General features: G+C 36.6%; 1 protein-coding gene across 2 annotated transcripts in view; it reads left to right on the top strand.

Annotated features, from left to right (window-relative positions):
- Positions 1 to 9,391: 9,391 nt before the first annotated feature.
- The window catches only part of LOC150101039 (uncharacterized), a 592,625-nt gene continuing 583,564 nt past the window's right edge, over positions 9,392 to 18,452 (top strand). The window contains exon 1 of one of the 2 annotated variants that reach the window (XM_090401634.1): positions 9,392 to 9,471. The gene's annotated coding sequence lies outside the window, so the exon portion shown is untranslated. Of the gene's footprint in view, positions 9,515 to 18,452 lie in introns of both variants that reach the window. The other variant, XM_090401633.1, reaches the window with a different exon arrangement.

Here is an 18,452-nt window from a genome sequence, read left to right on the forward strand (position 1 = left end):
ATCTTCTGCGACAATTTTTTCTTTAGTTTTTCCAGTAATTTCTGCTAGAGGATGAGAATTTGTCTGAATTATGTCCTGTGACATAACTTTCTTGTCCTGAATCATTTCTTCTTGCGTTTTGACTTTATTCCTATTTCCTTATTTTGCACATCATCTTCCAGTTCTTCTATTTCATTCATTTCCTGGTCATCTACTTTTTTCCTCAAAATAGAGGCATATGTACTTCCGGTACAATTACCAGCCATATGTCCAATGCGAAGGCAATTTCTTAGAGATATGGCAATTAAATTTTGGTTCCACACATTGCTTTCTCACATGACCTATTTTCTTACACCTAAAACATGAAGGTGGTCTTCCTGGAATCATCACAATTCCGATTATCTTCTTTACCGGATAATACCGAATTTCCTCAATTTTTACTCCTTTGTTTAATTTTAGAATAACTTTCTTTTTATTGCTGAGAAAATGTACCAATCATCATTTTTAATCGTATCGATATTGTATGTAAACTCTATTTTACCATATTTTTCAAAATGTGCTATATATTAACAAATTTATTGATTACTTTTTTTTTTAGTTCTTACATTGATAATCTTAATAAACATGTATATACCGTTTCAATCTGACAGCATTCAAATGCTCCTTTGATTTTTTGTAGGAAAAAAAATCAGAATAATATTGTTCCAACTTGATGCCAAGAAAATAAGATTTCTAGTACTGAAGATCACTTTTGTTATTTTAAAGATTTTGGCTGCAAAATCGACTCATGTTTTGTCATTTTATTTCCTCGTAATTTTCAGTGGTTTTTTTCCGTTTGAAAATTAGCTCACCTCAACATCCTGTGTTCCAAGGAAGAGTGACAAATCTATACCATCCAATTACTATTCAGCAATTTTTCTCATCTCAGTTCTTTTTGGGTGGTGGCTAGCCATATCAGGACTTCTATGAGGAAGAGTTATACGTGATACTATAAGGCTGGTGATTATGACCAACTCAGAAGGCAGCTTGCAGTGATATCATGGATGAGGAATTGCATGGGAAGAAAATCAGTGCTGCTTGCTTTCTACTTAGGAATTATCTGGCAGAAGCAATGACTGAGTGTATTCCAATGGTCTGGAGATTAAATAAGGTAGATGTAAAATGGATATCTGAAGAGTGAAGCAAGCAATCTAGAAGAAAAAGGCATTGTGGAGGTGGCTCAAGATAAGGAGATAATCAGTTTCATGAGGAGTATAAAGAGCAAACAAGGAAGGTGACTCTCTTAGTAAGGGTAGCAAAATTGCAATATGAACAGCAGTTCGTAAACGTCGCTAAAATAAATTCTGTGGAGTTACTGAGGTAAAGAGCCAAAAGACTTCACTTCGGCGATGCAAAATTATTCAACCTGTTGGCTTATGCTTGGACTGGCCGAACCTTGATAGTTTCTATATTCGGAATGAAACTCTTAGATTTTCTATCTTAGAGTTTCTTATTCGGCTAAGAAATTATGTTGGATTCAATATCCACTTAATTTGAAAAATTTTGCATCGCCGAAGTGAATATACTTCGGCGTGTAAATTCACTTCGGCAAAGTGAAATTACTGAGATAAAGAGCCTTTTGGCTCTTTATCTCAGTAATTTAAATGGTGCACCACTTTGCAACTCGTATAGTAAAAGAGTAACTACATCACTGCAACCTCAGTATTTACATCTGGGTCTACCTACTCACTGATGAGACCTCAATAAAGGTCGAAGCCGGTCTGGGTAGTGACCTCCGCCCATAATGTATAACAGCATACATCTCTTAGTATTTTCCCATAAATGTAAACACATTTCCTAAGGACAGTGATTGGAGCTTACCACACCTTTACTACGAGTTGCCCTGGCATGTACTACCTGTTGGCTTATGCTTGGATTCGCCGAACCTTGAGAGTTTCTATATTCAGCATGAAACTCTTAGATTTTTCTATCTTACAGTTTCTTATTCGGCTAAGAAATTATGTTAGATTCTATGAAGTTTTTCCATATGTGGCCATTAGGTCATATATTGGAAAAACTTTTTTCCAATATGTGGCCTAATTTGGGGAGGAACCAATTGGGTGAGTTTGCAGGATATGAGGAATTGAGTAAACGTGTGTCAACAAGGCTATGGGACTTGATGGTATATAACTAGGTGTCTTGAGGGAATGTTCCAAGAGTTAACAACAGCTTAAACTTACATCTTGAAAATGAGTCTTAGAGATTAGCCCAAGTCCCAAAGAAATGGAAAGACGGTAAAATTGTTCTGCTTCATAAAGGAGGCTTCGAATTATTGGCCAATCTACTTGTCTGGAGTTGTAGTCAAGGTATTAGAGAAGCTAGTGAAGACAAGTATTCAGAACTGGGTTGCCAGCCATAGAATTCTCTTTAATGGACAGCATGGGTTTGCTAAAGGAAGTTCTTGTTTTAAAATCTGCTTACTTATTATAAATGGTGACAAATACATTGGACAAGGATGGGATGCATATACAGTAGTATATTTAGATTTTGCAAAGGATTTCGATAGTGTACCACATGATAAACTAGTAGTTAAACGGGAACAGATGGAATGAAATGGATTATTGTGTTGCATTGGAGATTGGCTGCATGATAGGTATCAGCAAGTTGTGTGTGGGGGACTGATATCCATGAAGAACGTCACTAGTGCCGTTCCCCATGGGTCTGTTTTGGAACTATTATTGTTTAATTTGTGTGTAATTCACATTGGAAAGGCGTTAAATGATGATATGCAGTTGTTTGCAGATAATGCAAACAACTGCATTATGGGGAGCATTATGAGTAGTACAAATGTACCTTTTGTAAGAGTACCTAAATAGACTGTCTGAATGGACGAATGTGTTGAAATGTCAGTTTAATGTTGCAAAGTGTAAGGCTGTAAAATTTGAGAGGCAAAGATGGGATGCAGAGTATAGGTTTTGCAGAGATATTTTAGAGGAGGTGGAAGAGATGATAGGTTTGGTGATGATGGTGGGCAGGGACTTGAAATTTCGTGGACACTTAAATTATGAGGACAACACAGCGAAATTATGGGAACGATACGAGGGACATTGACGTATAGAAGTAAGGATGTTTTGATTCCACTGTACAAGGCTTTGATCAGGCCACATATGGATTACTGTACGCAGACTTGGTCGCCAGGTTTCAAAAGGATGATGAGATGTTAGAGAGGATCCAGAAACGATTGACTAAGTTGGCATTTGGTCTTTCGAATATTAGGACAGATTGAGAGAATGCAAATTACAGAGCCTAGGGGATGGAAGGAAGGGCGGAGACATGATCGAGACGTATTAGTTGGTAAGAGATAATTACCAGATTAGTATGGTTGCGATTTTTCGTAAAATATCTGGAGATAGGACAAGAACTAGAGGCCATCCTTCTGGATGCTGTATAAGGTGGGTGTGCGTAAGGGGGTGAGGAGTAGATTTTTTGCATGGAGATGTTGGTTGAACTGAATGCATTGCCTGAGAGCATGGTAAGTGCAGTGACAGTAAATGCATTTAAGTCGTACAGTCACAGTGAATGCATTTAAGTTCCCACTCTCAAAAGCTGTGCTTGTGAGAGTGGGACCTTCCGTGATGAGTTTCTAGTCTCCATGGAGGCCTGTTGATGATAATACTAATAATATAATCAATAAATTCGCTAATGCCTTTTATTCCTTTAACTTTCCTTTGCATTTAATATCCATGATTCACAGCCATATGTCAATATAGAGAGAATGCACTGGTTAAAAACTCTTCTTTCAGCCACAATGGTGATTGGAATAGACTGTAATTTACCACGTCTTTTCCACCCAAGCATTGTTATTTTATTTATTTTTATTTTTTACTAATTACATGGTATTTTGATCCTTTGATATCCATTGTTGGAAGTATATGTGATGATTCCCTTCTGAAATTGCATGATTATTGGTTTTTATTATTTCTAGTTGTCCATCACTATTGAATATTACTTAGGCCTTATTTAGGTTTATCTTTTAAACCAAGACTTTCGCAAACACTTTTAAACTACCTATAGTAGACTAATGGATCAATAGTTGTTGAAGTCTTACTGCACCCTTTTTTCGTGCATCAGAATAAGAGTAGCTTTTTCCATGTTCTTGGTGCATCTTTTTTTTTTTTTTTTTTCTGACTTTGGGTAAAAACGTTTTGCCAACTTTTTGTATATCACTTTCCTACTTGGTTTTATAAGTTCAGCTATGACTCCTCACTTTCATCTTTTCCATTTTGAACTTTGGATTCTTCACATAACTTCTTGTGGTACAATTTGTGGCACTTCAGTTATTTCATTGTTGTGTTCCTCATTTGCTTTTAATTCTAATACAGGGTGTCCCAAAATTCACGCAAGATTTAAATTTAGCGCCATTTGTGCGGTAAAGTGTTGCCAACGAGAAAAAAAAAAAAAAAGACAGCATGACAGCTGACAGTTCAGGGTTATTAAAAATGGAGCGCTACACGAAAGAACAACGCATTTTCATTGTTGAGCAATATTTTAAAAATAATGAAGGTTTGGCAGCTACAGTTCGCAATTTTCGTACAAAATATGGTCGGAATAGTGATTTAACTTCATCAACTGTGAAAAGATTAATTAAAAAATTCAAGGAAACTGGATCAATTAGTGATCTTATACTCTGGCCGTCCTTCAACAAGTCGTTCAACAGAAAACATCGAAGCAGTTCGTGAGAGTGGTGCTGAGAGTCCAGGAACATCAATTCGGCACCGTGGTCTTGAATTGGGCATTTCGAGAAGCTCTCTACAGCGTATTCTCACGAAAGATTTGCATCTTTATGCTTACAAAGTTTCTTCAGTTCTACTCAAGAACTGAAGCCTACTGACCACACACAGCGAAGAGAGTTCGTTGAATGGATTATGGAAAAACAGCAAGTGGATGCTTATTTTTTCGAACAAAATCATCTTCAGCGATGAGGCTCATTTTCATCTTGATGGCTTCGTTAATCGACAAAATTGCCGCATTTGGGGTTCATAAAATCCACGAGTGATTGTTGAGAAACAAATGCATCCACAACATGTCACTGTTTGGTGCGGATTTTGGGCTGGAGGCATCATCGGTCCATTCTTCTTCGAAAATGCGGCTGGTAAGGCAATAACAGTTAATGGTGCTCGCTATCGCGACATGATAATCCAGTTTTTTGTGTCTAAATTGCAAGATATGGATGTGGACGACATGTGGTTTCAACAAGACGGTGCCACATGCTACACAGCCCAAGAAACAATTCAATTACTGCATGAATCATTTCCTGGTCGTGTAATTTCCTGTTTTGGTGATCAGAATTGGCCGCCCAGATCATGTGATTTAACACCGTTGGACTTTTTTCTTTGGGGTTTTTTGAAGTCTAAGGTTTATGCCAACAAGCCCACGACCACCGACACCTTGAAGGAGGAAATTTAGCACTGTATCAACGAAATTTAGCCACATTTATGCAAAACGGTCATGGAAAATTTCGACAAAAGAGTGCGTATGTGCCAGCAAAGCCGTGGAGGCCATTTACCCGATATGCTATTCCATGCATAACCCTATACTGTATACTTTATGAATCAATAAGAAATTACAATTTTTAATTAAAAACCTGTGTTTTCTATCAAAATTACTTCTTGCATGAATTTTGGGACACCCTGTATAATATTAACAGAGTAAAATTCTTCCGTTCTTTTTGTTGTAACATGCCTATCTCTGGTTCATCTCGTAGTTTGACTACAAACATTTGTTCATTGCTACTTATCAATTGCGTTTTAGCTTTTTTGAGGCTGTGATTGCATTCAGTTGTTTATTTTGTGAGTTTACAATTGCATTTTCTTATTTCTTGCTTGATTCGTTTTCTGATTGTTTTCCACACTGCAATGTATATAGTAGCTTATAACCTTGTTTCATTTCTCTTCGCTTCTTCATAATCTTCATATTTTCTTCAGAAAATTTCCTTTTTTTTTTTTTTTTCCTATTCTGTTGCACCAGCTCTTTCAGGTAATCATTGTAAAACGTTTTAGGTAATAATGCCATACGTTCTAATGGATCAGCATTGTCATCTATATTAAGATTTTTATGCCTGTTTCTTAGTTCATGATGGAACATTTCTTCTTTAATATCAGTTGACGTACATTTGTGTGTATTACTTTGATTTTTGACACATTTTCTTCTTTCTTTTTTGACAATTTTGAATCTTGCTGGGTACCATTCGATGGTCGCTTCCAATGTTCAGTGTTGATAACAGAACAGTTCTGAAAGACTAATTATATGAAGAGCCAAAGGCTTCAATTCGGCGACGTGAAATTATTTAAGTTAAGGGATATTACATCCCATATTGTTTCATAGCCGAATAAGAAACTCAAAGAGTTTGATGCCGAATAAAGAAACTATATAAAGTTCGGCGAGTCCAAGCGTAAGCAAATACTTGGATAGTAATATCCCTTAACAATATGTGATGTAATATCCCTTAACTTAAATAATTTCACGTCGCCGAATCGAAGCCTTTGGCTCTTCATATAATTAGTAATTTATTAGGACACCTTCCTGGCAATTCTTCTAGTAGGGTATGTAGGTTCTGTTCACTACAACTTGGTATTAACTAGGTCTACCTACTCACTGATGAGACCTCAATAAAGGTTGAAATCTGTCTGGGTAGTGGCTTATCAATTCTCTCATAATGTAGAACCTTCTCTCATAATGTAGAACAATAACACAACTCCTAGGAGTTGGGTTTCACATTATGAGAAAATACCAAGAACAGTGATCGGAGCTTGCTCCACCCTTGCTATGAGTTGCCTCAGTGTTGCACTACTAAATGGGTTATATGTGTTGCACTATCTATCTATTTGGTATTTGCTTACGCTTGGACTCGCCGAACTTTATATAGTTTCTTATTCGGCTATGAAACAATATGGGATGTAATATCCCTTAACTTAAATAGTTCTGAAAGATCTTTTTTGTTGATGAGGATAAAGTCAATTTTACTAGTGCTTCCATTTGAATTTTGACATGTCCACTTCCTCTGCGTTTTTTCTTCCCTTGAAAAGAGTTCACTATGCAGACGTCTATTCCTGCAGATTCTATTAGTCATGCTCCTCTATCATCTCTCATGCCACATCCATACTTTCTGAGTTTTCTGATGCACGCATGCCAATTCTGGCGTTAAAGTCTCCCTGACACTTTTGAAATATGGTGTGAAGTTCTGATACATTACGACAGAAGTCTTCAATTTCTTTATCAGTATGACATGTTGGTGTATGAACTTCGATGATCTAGTGTATATCTTTTTGAGACTGGACAACAACACGTGCTATATGGGCAGATATACTGTCACATTCTCTTATTGATTTCTTTAACATTTTGCTGATCACGAGCGCAACTACGCTGATTCGTTTCTTATCTTGGCCTCTATAGTATAGTCCGAGCCGTTCGGCTCTGACGCCTGGGTGCAAACTTTTTTGTGCCCTCCTTCCATTAAAAATTAAAAGATCCCGAAGTACAATAACAAGTTACGTTACCTTATTACCTTACGTTACGTTACAATAACAAGTTACGCTCCTAAATGGTATTGCACTCTTTGCACGCCGGTATGGAACGGGCCTGAGTATAGTATAGTATAGTACAGCTTAAAGTACCCAAGTTTCATTTCCAATGGCATCATGGTCTGGGTAATAAACAGAGTAACCCTTTCAAACTACCACACAACACTCCTATACACAAGAAACCACAAGGCCTATAGTAAAATGATACCGTATGTGTGCTGGTATTATGAGCAAAGTAATCTGTTGATATACTTAAATAGCTGGAGATTGAAGTCGTCTTTGGGTAATACTTCGTGGAGAAGTGATGTGATTATGTCAGGAAAAACTAGGAGTGAGAATCAGCTCGAGAGGATAGATCTAATCTAGACTGTTACATTGAGCATTATCAAAAGTTCATGGAGAACTTTTTTTTTTTTTTTTGAAAGAAAACAGGTAGCTGTTTTTACTCTTCCAGTAATTGTCAGATTATTTCTTGGACCAGCAACAATCCTAATATTTCTGAGCTATTTTTTATATTATTTTATTGATATAGATGAGTTTAAAATCATTTGCTTGCTATTTTTTTTCTTTCTATAACTTGATTAAAAAAAACAGAATACCAAAAAAAAATTTATTATTATATGGATATATCCACGGAGTCAGCAGACTCATCGCGGGAGACCCAACCTAATATCTATCATACCTCTTCTTGAACTCATTTACAGACGAAGCACTCACAACTGAGTCAGGCAGTGCATTCCATTCATTCACCACTCTCCAAGAAAAAAATCTAGTTCTCACACCCTTGTTAACCACACTTTTCCTTAATTTCCAGGGATGACCTTTTGTTCTTCCATCAATATCACACAGCTGAAATATTTCCCCTGCATCAATCTTATAAAAACCTTTAAGTAATTTAAATGTTTCTATCATATCTCCGCTTATCAACCAACCTCTGTAATCCACAAGTTCTCAATCTATCAATGTAGGGCAGTGGCACACTCAGGATTTAATCTTGGGGGGTGGGGGGGGGGGGGAGTTGACGATTTGAGAATACACACTACGCATCGCATACGACATGTGACTGAGCATCTGCAATGATCGCTAATTCATAAGTAGTAATAGAAATAGAGGACACGACACAACATAACTAAAAAAATGAATTTTAATTAGGAAAAGATTTATGGAAAATTTTCTAGCGTTGTTTTTTCTTTTTCTTTGGGTTGCCAGGCCCCCTCCCCCTCTCTGGATTAACCACTGATGTAGGGAGCATTTTTTACACCACTCACCAACTTAGTCACTGTCCTTTGAGCCCTCTCCACTAAAATATATATTATAGTTATACATAATTCTAAAACTGTGTTATAATATTCAGTACCACTGAAATTATTTTTGCACTTTAAATTATACTATGTATGGACGTTACAGGTTCATTTCGCTATGCCCACTAGAAAACCTTTTTCTGTGCTTTCCCCATCTTTTTTTTTTTTAACCGGTTCACGTGTTACTCGATTTTTGATTGCAGCAAATAGTTTTTTTTTTTTTTATTTTATTTTTATAACATATGAGAAACGTTGGTTTGTGACCCTACAACTTAGAAATATCAACTGCAAAGCTTACTCGATTTCAGACAGTATAATTAGTTATCATTATACAGTAACAAATTATGGTGATATTTGTCTACCGTATTCTCTTCTCTAGAATGTATAAATCGCCTGTAGAGATAAAACTTAGCTGCTGGTTATGACTGGGATGCCGAGCTATTTTTTATTGCTTTTAACTCATTAGGGTTGAAGTATTCATTAACTATCCATTAACTGGCGCTGATGTAGATGATTGGTAGTAGAGGCTCAGTGTAGTGGTGGAGATGGAGAGTTGTACAATAGGTGTCCTCCCGCGATGAGTCTTCGGACTCCTTGGAGGTGTCACGAATAATAACAATAACTTCTTTTTGGTAAATAAAAAGGCGTTGGAGTAGTAAAATAAAAAAACCGCTGGTGAGGTGATAATATTATACAGAAGTAATATTGTTCCCTGCATGACAAATATAGTTTATTAACAGATTGTCAACCTCAGTTATTAGGTTCGATTTCATTCAGTGGATATCTTGAAAAAAAAAAAAACACACTTCAGTTCATGCAAAATGTTTTTCATTTTGCATGAACTGAAGTGTGTACTTCCATCCTGTTATTAGTCCTGAGGCGCCATGGAGCTGCTATGTAATAATAATAATAATAAATAATCGTGCAGTGTGAACGAAATGCATATATGATATAATTTTTTTTTCTCACCCCATTTTCCGTTGATTGTAGATTTTCGTTGATTTTCTTGCGGTGCATTTTCTGTTAATTGTCTTGCAAAGTTACTCTTTGAATCAATTGTAGCTACATGAGTTTTTTTGTTTGTTTGTTTGTTTGTTGGTGTAAATTGTTATTGAATTGTTTTCCAATGGTGTCTATGCTCAGAATATATATATATAATATATATATATATATATATATATATATATATATATATATATATATATATATATATATATATATATATATAATATTAATATTTAATAATCTAATTTAATTTTAATAATTTAACATTAATGATACAGGAGTCTGGAAAGTTCTGATAAACACCTCAACAAAAATGATATTAAAGCAACTGATGTTCTTTCTTGTGGTTATATTAGTTGTTTTAATATCATTTTTGTAGGTTTTTATCAGAACTTTCCAGACCCCCCTCGTATATATAAGATAAGATGAGATATATACGTGCAGGCACAAACTTGACTTATTTGTCTGTTTTGCTTACTTGGGAAATGGAGTAAAACCAGATTTAAAATAGCTTGGTATCTTTAACATATATATACTGTATATACATATAGTTACATTTATTTAATTTGATAATTATGTATTTTATTAAAAGTGGATGTACAGCTTGATTTTTTGATTTATTAATTAACCCTTTCTGACCTGAATTTTTTTTTCCAAGTGAAAAAAATTTTTCTTTTTATTTTGTCTTTAGGTCTAAAAAAGCAAGAGTATCAAGTATTTTGATGAAAAATACATTTCAGGATAGGAATTCTGACCGACTGATTCCATATGGAATCGTTATATTCTGGTAGCAAATATTCACCTTCTGAGCTTATGCTCTATAATCCAATATATGCATATTATTCTACTAAGTCATAAAAACCGATATTGGTAAAATTTATACGTATAATATAATACATACCTGTTATTATATTAAAGAAATGGAACTACGACGTATGATACCAATTGGAATCATTCGCCACGTAATATGGACTACAAAAGCCAAGACAGTTAGTGATTCCAGTTGAAATCACTAACTGTCTGCCCTAGTGATTCCAATTGGAATCACTAGCACAGAAAGGGTTAATAATTAACATCCTCTGGGACTTGATTATTACACACAGAATGCACCCTTCGGTCTTATGATTAGCACCCAGGGCCGGTTTTATTATTAGGCGAACCTAGGCAATCGCCTAGAGGTGCTAAGACGTTGGGGTACTCCGAAGTCTTATAGAGACAATAAGAAGGTGTATAGAGACAGTGTATAGGGGTGTCTAAATTTTCTTTGTCTAGGGGCATCAGATACTCTCGAATCGGTCCTGTTAGCACCATATGCTGTACAAAATTAAAGAGAAAAAATATTATAAAGATTCAAATACCTTAAAATTAATCTGAAAAGAAAAAATATTATTATTATACAGGCATCTCCATAGAGTCCAGAGCCTCATCATGGGAGAACACGTAGGATTATCTGTAGTAACCCATTTTACTTATTTATCACTCCCAACAAAAAACTCTAGTCCACATTTTGTACACCTTGTAGGTGTGCACCGGCCATATGTGCAACGTGTGCGATGCACACAGGCGCCAGGATAGTAAAAGCGCCAAAGAGGAGGAAATACTTAAAAAAAATGTTTTTTTAAAGTGATTTTTTTTATGGAGTGGGGGGGGGGAATAGCAGAGCCAACTAAAGTTTTGCACACAGGTGCCAGACGCTACTGGCATGCTATTGGGTATAGGGGTGCCAACTAAAGTTTTGCACATGGGCGCTGGACACTACTGGCGCACCCCTGTAGGTGTGACCACTTCTTTCACTTCTTATTATGTAATTGAAAAATATCTTTTCCATGAATACTATAAAACCTCTTTGGTAATTTATATTTGTATCATCCCAACCAAATTAGAGCAGTAATGCATTAATGCTTTGGCAGTGGGACAGTAGCCAAAAGCATCAGTGGTGAATTATTTTACTAATTATTCAAACTCTCACACGGTAAAAGATGCTTAGCTACAAATTTGACAAGGGTGCTAAAAATCTAGCTATGCTGCCATAAATCTTTAATCTATCCTTATAGGATAGGACAGATCAATGTATCATAACAACCAAATTATTAACCAGGAATGCTTTGGCATTGGGACATTTTTGAAGTTCATCACTGTCAGAAGGGTGCCAATGGCAAAATGTTTTACCATTTATTGAAATTCACACTATAAAGGGCAGCTACGAATTTTAATGAGAGACAACAGATGGACGGTCAGAGTAACAAATTGGTATCCGAGAGATACCAAAAGGAAATCTAGTAGACCAGCCTTAAGGTGGGAAGACCCAATGATTAAGAAAGTTGGAAGAAAATGGAGAAGAAAGGTCCAAGACAGGAATAGCTGGACTCTTTATGCCCTGCCAGTCATGGAGAAATCCTGACTGAAATCACAGGTCCATCAAGGTAATGTATTTTAACTTGCAAACCTCTAATCTGTTTTTATAGAAAACATTTCACAAACCTCACAATTGAAGTCAAGTCATCATTTGCCATCACTTCCTCATTCCCAAGAAACCCACACAATGAAATCTGGACTACTGTGCAGATGTGCACACATATGCACTTGTCCATATTTATGTGTGTGTGGCTATATTAAGGGCTTTTAAAACAGGTAATAACCTCCTTATTATCTGTGATAGAGAAAAGTAATAACCTTCTTGTCTGAGTAGTGGCCTTTCCCTTAATGCATAGCATTATACATGTCCGCAAGGAGATGTGCTTTGCATTATGGGAGATACTAAGACAAGTGATGAGAGCTTAGTCCACCTTTACCACGAGTTGCCTCAGTCCTGAAGATACTTCAGGTACGTGCAAACTTTGTTTGCTTACACTTGGATAAAGGATAAAACTAAATTTATTATAGTCTAACCACGTGGGAAAAAACTTCAACAACAACAAAAAAAAGTAACCTTCTTCTCTCTACTTGTCAGCATGTTTTGTAACATCCAAGTGATCCTTAGAATTATTTTGCCTGTTTTTTTATAATATGCCTTCCTCCAAACTTCAGCTCCCTGTCCACCAGCATCCCATTTCTTGTAGTTGAGTTCCATCAGTGTAATACACTGCAGTAATCTTTTCATCCAAGAATAATCTTGCATTTAGCTTTATTAACTATTACCTGACAGTTCTCATTATCAGCAAAGCTGGATACCCCCCCCCCCAACACACACATCACTTCCTGCATCATTAATCTACAAATGAAATAGTAACTACCAAACTACGGAGTTCTGTACTTCACTGCTAATCACCTGCATTCTCCTTGATTCCACTCTGCGATATACAACTCTTTGGTTTACCTATTGGTTACCTTATCTATAAGTTTCATATACATTTCCATTTTCTGCAACTTAGGTAATAGAGTACTCCAAGTGCATAACACATACATATTGTAATGCATAATTACAATATATAATATACAACTGTAGTTTGTAATACAATATAGTTTTTCCAAGTGGATAGGAAGGAGGTGGACACTTTCAATACAAAGAGAAGAATAATACTCACCTAGGATGTGCTATTAAGGATCACAAAGGAATTATTGTTATTATCCCAAAACATCCCATGGAGTCACAGACTCATCTAGGAGGTCCCTTTTGTCACACACACAGCTCATCATACCGTGCCTTAAGCACATTCAAATTCTCTGCAGACACCACGTTCTCAGGCAATGCATTCCAATCATTCACAACTCTTCATGCAAAAAACTTGCTTCTCATTCCCCTGTTCATACCCTCCTCATATAGCTTCCAAGGACGACCTCTTGTTCTCTCCCAGTCTCCCACCATTTTATGGAACACCTCTTCAACATTGATCCTATAACAACCCCTTACTAACTTGTACATGTCTATCATATCACCCCACTTCCTCCTATCTACTAGACTCTGCAAATTGAATTGTCTCAACCTTTCTTCGTATTCAACATTCCAGAGATTGGGAACTATTTTGGTCAATTGCCTCTGGACCCACTCCAACATCTCTTCATCCTTTTGAAAACCAGGTGACCAAATCTGTGCACAGTAGTCCACGTGGCCTAATCCGAGCCTTATATAGTGGAACCAGAACCTCCTTAATTCTACAAGTCAGTGTGCTCTGCATCGTTCCCAGAATTTGTTGTATTGTCCTCACAATTTTGGCAGTATGTCCTCTAAATTTCAGATCCTTATCCACCATTACCCAAGATCTCTTATTTCCTCCAGCTCAAACAATCCCCACCAAGAGTAAATTCTACATCCCATCTTTGTTTTCCAAGTTTTAAAACCGTATATACATTTTGCAATATTGAATCGGTATCCAGACTCCTGTGCCCATTCACTCAGTCTATTCAAGTCTTCTTGTAAGGCCATAACATCTGCTCTACTCCTCATAGTTTGTCCCAACTTTGCATCATCTGCAAACAACTGAATATCCCCATTCAAATCTTCCTTAATATCATTTTACAGGTTAAACAGCTAACAGAAGCACAGATCTAAAACAAACCCCTGAGGCACACCACTAGTGACTTTTCTCTTCTGGGATATTGCTCCTCCTTACACAATTTGTTGATACCTATCAGACAGCCAATTCTTCAATCCAATGCAGTAGTCTAACCCAACCCCATTCAACTCTAGATTGACCTATCAACTTGTCCGGTAATCTATCAAAAGCCTTTGCAAAGTCTAAGTATACTACTATGTATTTATCTCCCGCAACTAATGCTGTTGTCATTTTATTGTAATAAGTAAGTAGTTACTAAAACAAATCCATGATGTCCATCAAAGATAATACCATTGTTGTCAACCCAATTCTGGATTCTTATTCTCACCAGCGTTTTCAACACTTTAACCACAACACCTGACACATAGATTGGCCTATAATTTGATGCTTGACTTCTGTCACCTTCTTTATGAAGTGGTACAATCTTGTCATTCTTCCACTCCTTTGTAACTTAACCTAGTATAAGGCTCATATTAAACAAATATGGCAAGGCAGATGTCAACTCCCTGGCACATTCCTTCAAAATAGCAGTGATATATCATTAAGTCCCACAGCCTTATTATTAATATCAAGTTTGCTTAGTAAGATATGATGAGATTGATTAAAAAAGCATTGGAAATATCAAGAACCACCATATGTGTTTGTGCCCAGTCTTTCCATAACCTGTATTCAGAGGTGAGTAAGGTTAGCAAGGAGATCTGCCATAGCATGACTGGAATCCATATCAGCGATCACCATTTAACTGATGGGTCTCCAAGTAGCAACAGTGTTGGTTACTGATTACTTTCTCCATCACTATGAAGAGTAGTGAAGTGAAAGCTGTGGAATGCTAATTTGATGGCTCACTTTTATCTCCCTTTTTAAAAGCAGGCTGGATAAATGCTTGCTGTTGGACAGATGCAACATGAGTATGATGGCTTTACAAGCCATCATACTCATCTTGCATCTGAAGCACAGGTTCTTAGTGCAACTGGAGGGATACCATCTGGACTTAGGGGACTTATTAGTATCAATGGCTATTGAGTATTTTTATAATGCCCTTCTGGCAAGAGATCAGAGGAGAGAGAGAGCTAGAAACATAGTAGGGCAGAAGTTTAGCCCAACAGCCTTAGCAAGGGACCAGAAGGCTTGGCTGCCATTTGACTAGGCAGCAACTTAATGCATTTCACTCTTATGAAGTGAGCTTTAGATTTTCTAATTTTTTTGTAGTTGTTACAAGCTGTAGCACAAGCTGAATGAGAAGCTGGAGATTTTAATTTGGGCCATTAAGTATATGCTATGTTTAGCTTGGACTGCTTTGGCACATTTATTGGAAAACCAGAGTTTGGATAATGGTGATGGGTTTGAGTGGAGAATAAAGGCATCTCAGCAAGAATAATTTCAGTTATTAGATGGGAACAAGTGCTTGGATGAGGAGAGCAGAAGCTGCAATTAGGTTAATAAATATATATTCATTCTCTCTTACCCTATATTTTTCTACCTTGCTCTGACTTTACTCCCATTTTTCTCTTATGAGAGGCATATGTTGCTGGAAGTGGATCTTGATATGATAGTCAGCAGAGGCCTGAAGTCTAGTGGACACATTGCAAGTGTTGTAAAGACTACACAGCACATTGCTGTTTTGAGGACGCTGAAAAGTAAGTAGAGGTTAGATAATTGTGGTCATGATCACCACTGTAGGTCATGATTGGAGAATACTTGGACTGTTGTGTGCAGATTTGATCACTTGGTTGCTGTTGATGAGGAATCAGATAACTTTGGAGAGGATTCAGAGTTGAGTGACTACAGTAATACAGCAAATTACACGGTATCAGGCCACTCATTATCAACTTAGTATTCCTCTTGTTTTCTAAATCACCGAACTCTGTGACTAAAAAGCATACTGATAATGAGCATGCAGCTGTCAGTTACTGCTTGCTCATTGACATGAAGAGAGCCAACCAATCATTTTACTGACTGTTATTTCTGCCTTACAAAAGTTTCAGGATTTTCATCAGAAGTTAATCAAAAATTGTGTATCCTTGCATTGGCTTTACAACCAGTACCTCATTCTGTTGATTTTCCAGTACTTAAACACCCAACACCTGCAGACATTGAGTGGTGGTGATGAAACAGAAGAAATTCCTGCCATAGAACATGATTTTGGATTCAAAAATGACAATCACTCAATAGGAATTGATATGATCTTGTAAGAGACTTTAATCTTACAAAGGATCATGCAGAACTGTTAGCATAACAGATGCAAGAGTGGAATCTCCTAGCTGAAAGAACTAAGGTCACCTATCTGAGACACCATCAAAGTGAGTACATCAGTTATTTCAGTGGAAGTGATACTTTGACCTTTTGTACTAACACAGATGGACTAATCGAGTCCATTGGCAATGAACACTCACCATATGAATGGAGACTTTTTATTAATTCATCAAAATCCAATCTGAAAGCTGTTCTTCTTCACAATGGGGACTTATACCCATTCAGTTAATATAAAGAAACATACAAAAATATGAAAATAGTGCTGGGAAACATTTATTATGATGCCTACAAATAGAACATCTGTGCTGATCAAAATGTCATTGCTATTTTGCTTGGATTACAAATAGGACTTGGAAACTAGGTTACATTTTATTTATTTATTATTTTATTAGGAAACTAAGTACTGTTGCTTCCTGTATAAATTGCACAGCAGGACCAGGAGTAATTATTATGTTGTTAAATGGTGGCCTTTGCATACATATTTCACAAACAAAAATGTATTTGCCACCACCTCACATCAAACTTGGACTCACAAAAAACTTTGTGAAAGCAATGAACTAGGAAGAAGCAGGGTTTTAGTATTTGAAACGAAAATTTCCAAAAATAAGTGATGCAAAAGTAAAGGAAGACATTTTCATTGGACCAGAAATTAAATCCATGCTGACTCTCACAGATAACATTACTCTCATCCATTGCTGTATATGATTTATCACTAATTTTTCCACAATCTTAACAATTGAAGAAATACAAACTGGTCTATAGTTTGACACTTCCACTCTACTATCACCCTTATGCAATGCCACTGTCTTACACTTCTTACACTCCTTGGGTACATTTTCCATATCCCAATTTTCATTGAAAAGCCAAGTTGATGGAGCTGTCAGTTCTTTAGCACATTCCCTAAAAACCTGTGGCAAAATCTCATCCAGTCCCATTTCTTTATTGATGCCCAGAGTACTCAGTATTTGAAACACACTCTCCTCCTGCACTTCTAAACCTTGAACCCCACCCCCATCTCTCTAGTATTAAAATCCACTTCTTAAGGATGAAATACTTCAATAAAGTGATTATGAAACAACTCCACTATGTCTTCTGCATCAGTCACTCTACTACCATCTTTGTCTAACAATGTCATTCTTCCACAATCACTCCTCTTTCTGCTGACACCACATAACAAAAGAATTCCTGAACTTTCTTTGGATCTCAGGGCCAATCTCTTCTGATATTTAAGTTTTGTCTTCCTTACCATATTAGTCATTCTTATGGCTAGAGTCTTATATTGTTCATGCATTTATTCTCCACCACTCTCCTTATATCGCTTCCATAACTTTTTTTTTTATATTTCACCTGCAGTTTCTGTTTGATATCATTTATCATCCACTTTACACCAAATTGCATCCTCATTTTTCACTTGAGGTATACAACTTGCCATTTCTGCTAATAAATATTTATTTACTAGTTCCCATGCTCTGATGATAACTCATCCTTCCAATTCCCCCATCCATGGAACTGCCCAAAACAGATTTCTAAGATTACCAATCACCTGCCTTATAATTCCACATAAATTCCTTTCTCCTTGAAACCCGTGCATGTCTATTTATCCTCCAGGTCGAAACCACATAGCCACTCTTTCCAACTAAGGGCAGGGATGCTTTCTCAGTTACAATTAGATCATCTGATGCTGTGACTAAATCCAAAACTCTTGAACCTCGTTTTCCTTCATGTAGAATGCAAGAGATACAGGCCATCTCTTGCATACTACATGTTGCCTAAGACATTTGTCCCTCAAGAATTTCAGAAATTCCATTCCCTTACTGCTGCAGTTTCCTCTTCTCAATTTATACTGCTGTAGTTAAAGTTTT

This window comes from Typopeltis vanoorti, chromosome 12 (genome assembly GCF_054136105.1).
Source record: "Typopeltis vanoorti isolate ZY-2024b chromosome 12, IOZ_Tvanoo_1.0, whole genome shotgun sequence".
Taxonomy (NCBI): Eukaryota; Metazoa; Arthropoda; class Arachnida; order Uropygi; family Thelyphonidae; genus Typopeltis; species Typopeltis vanoorti.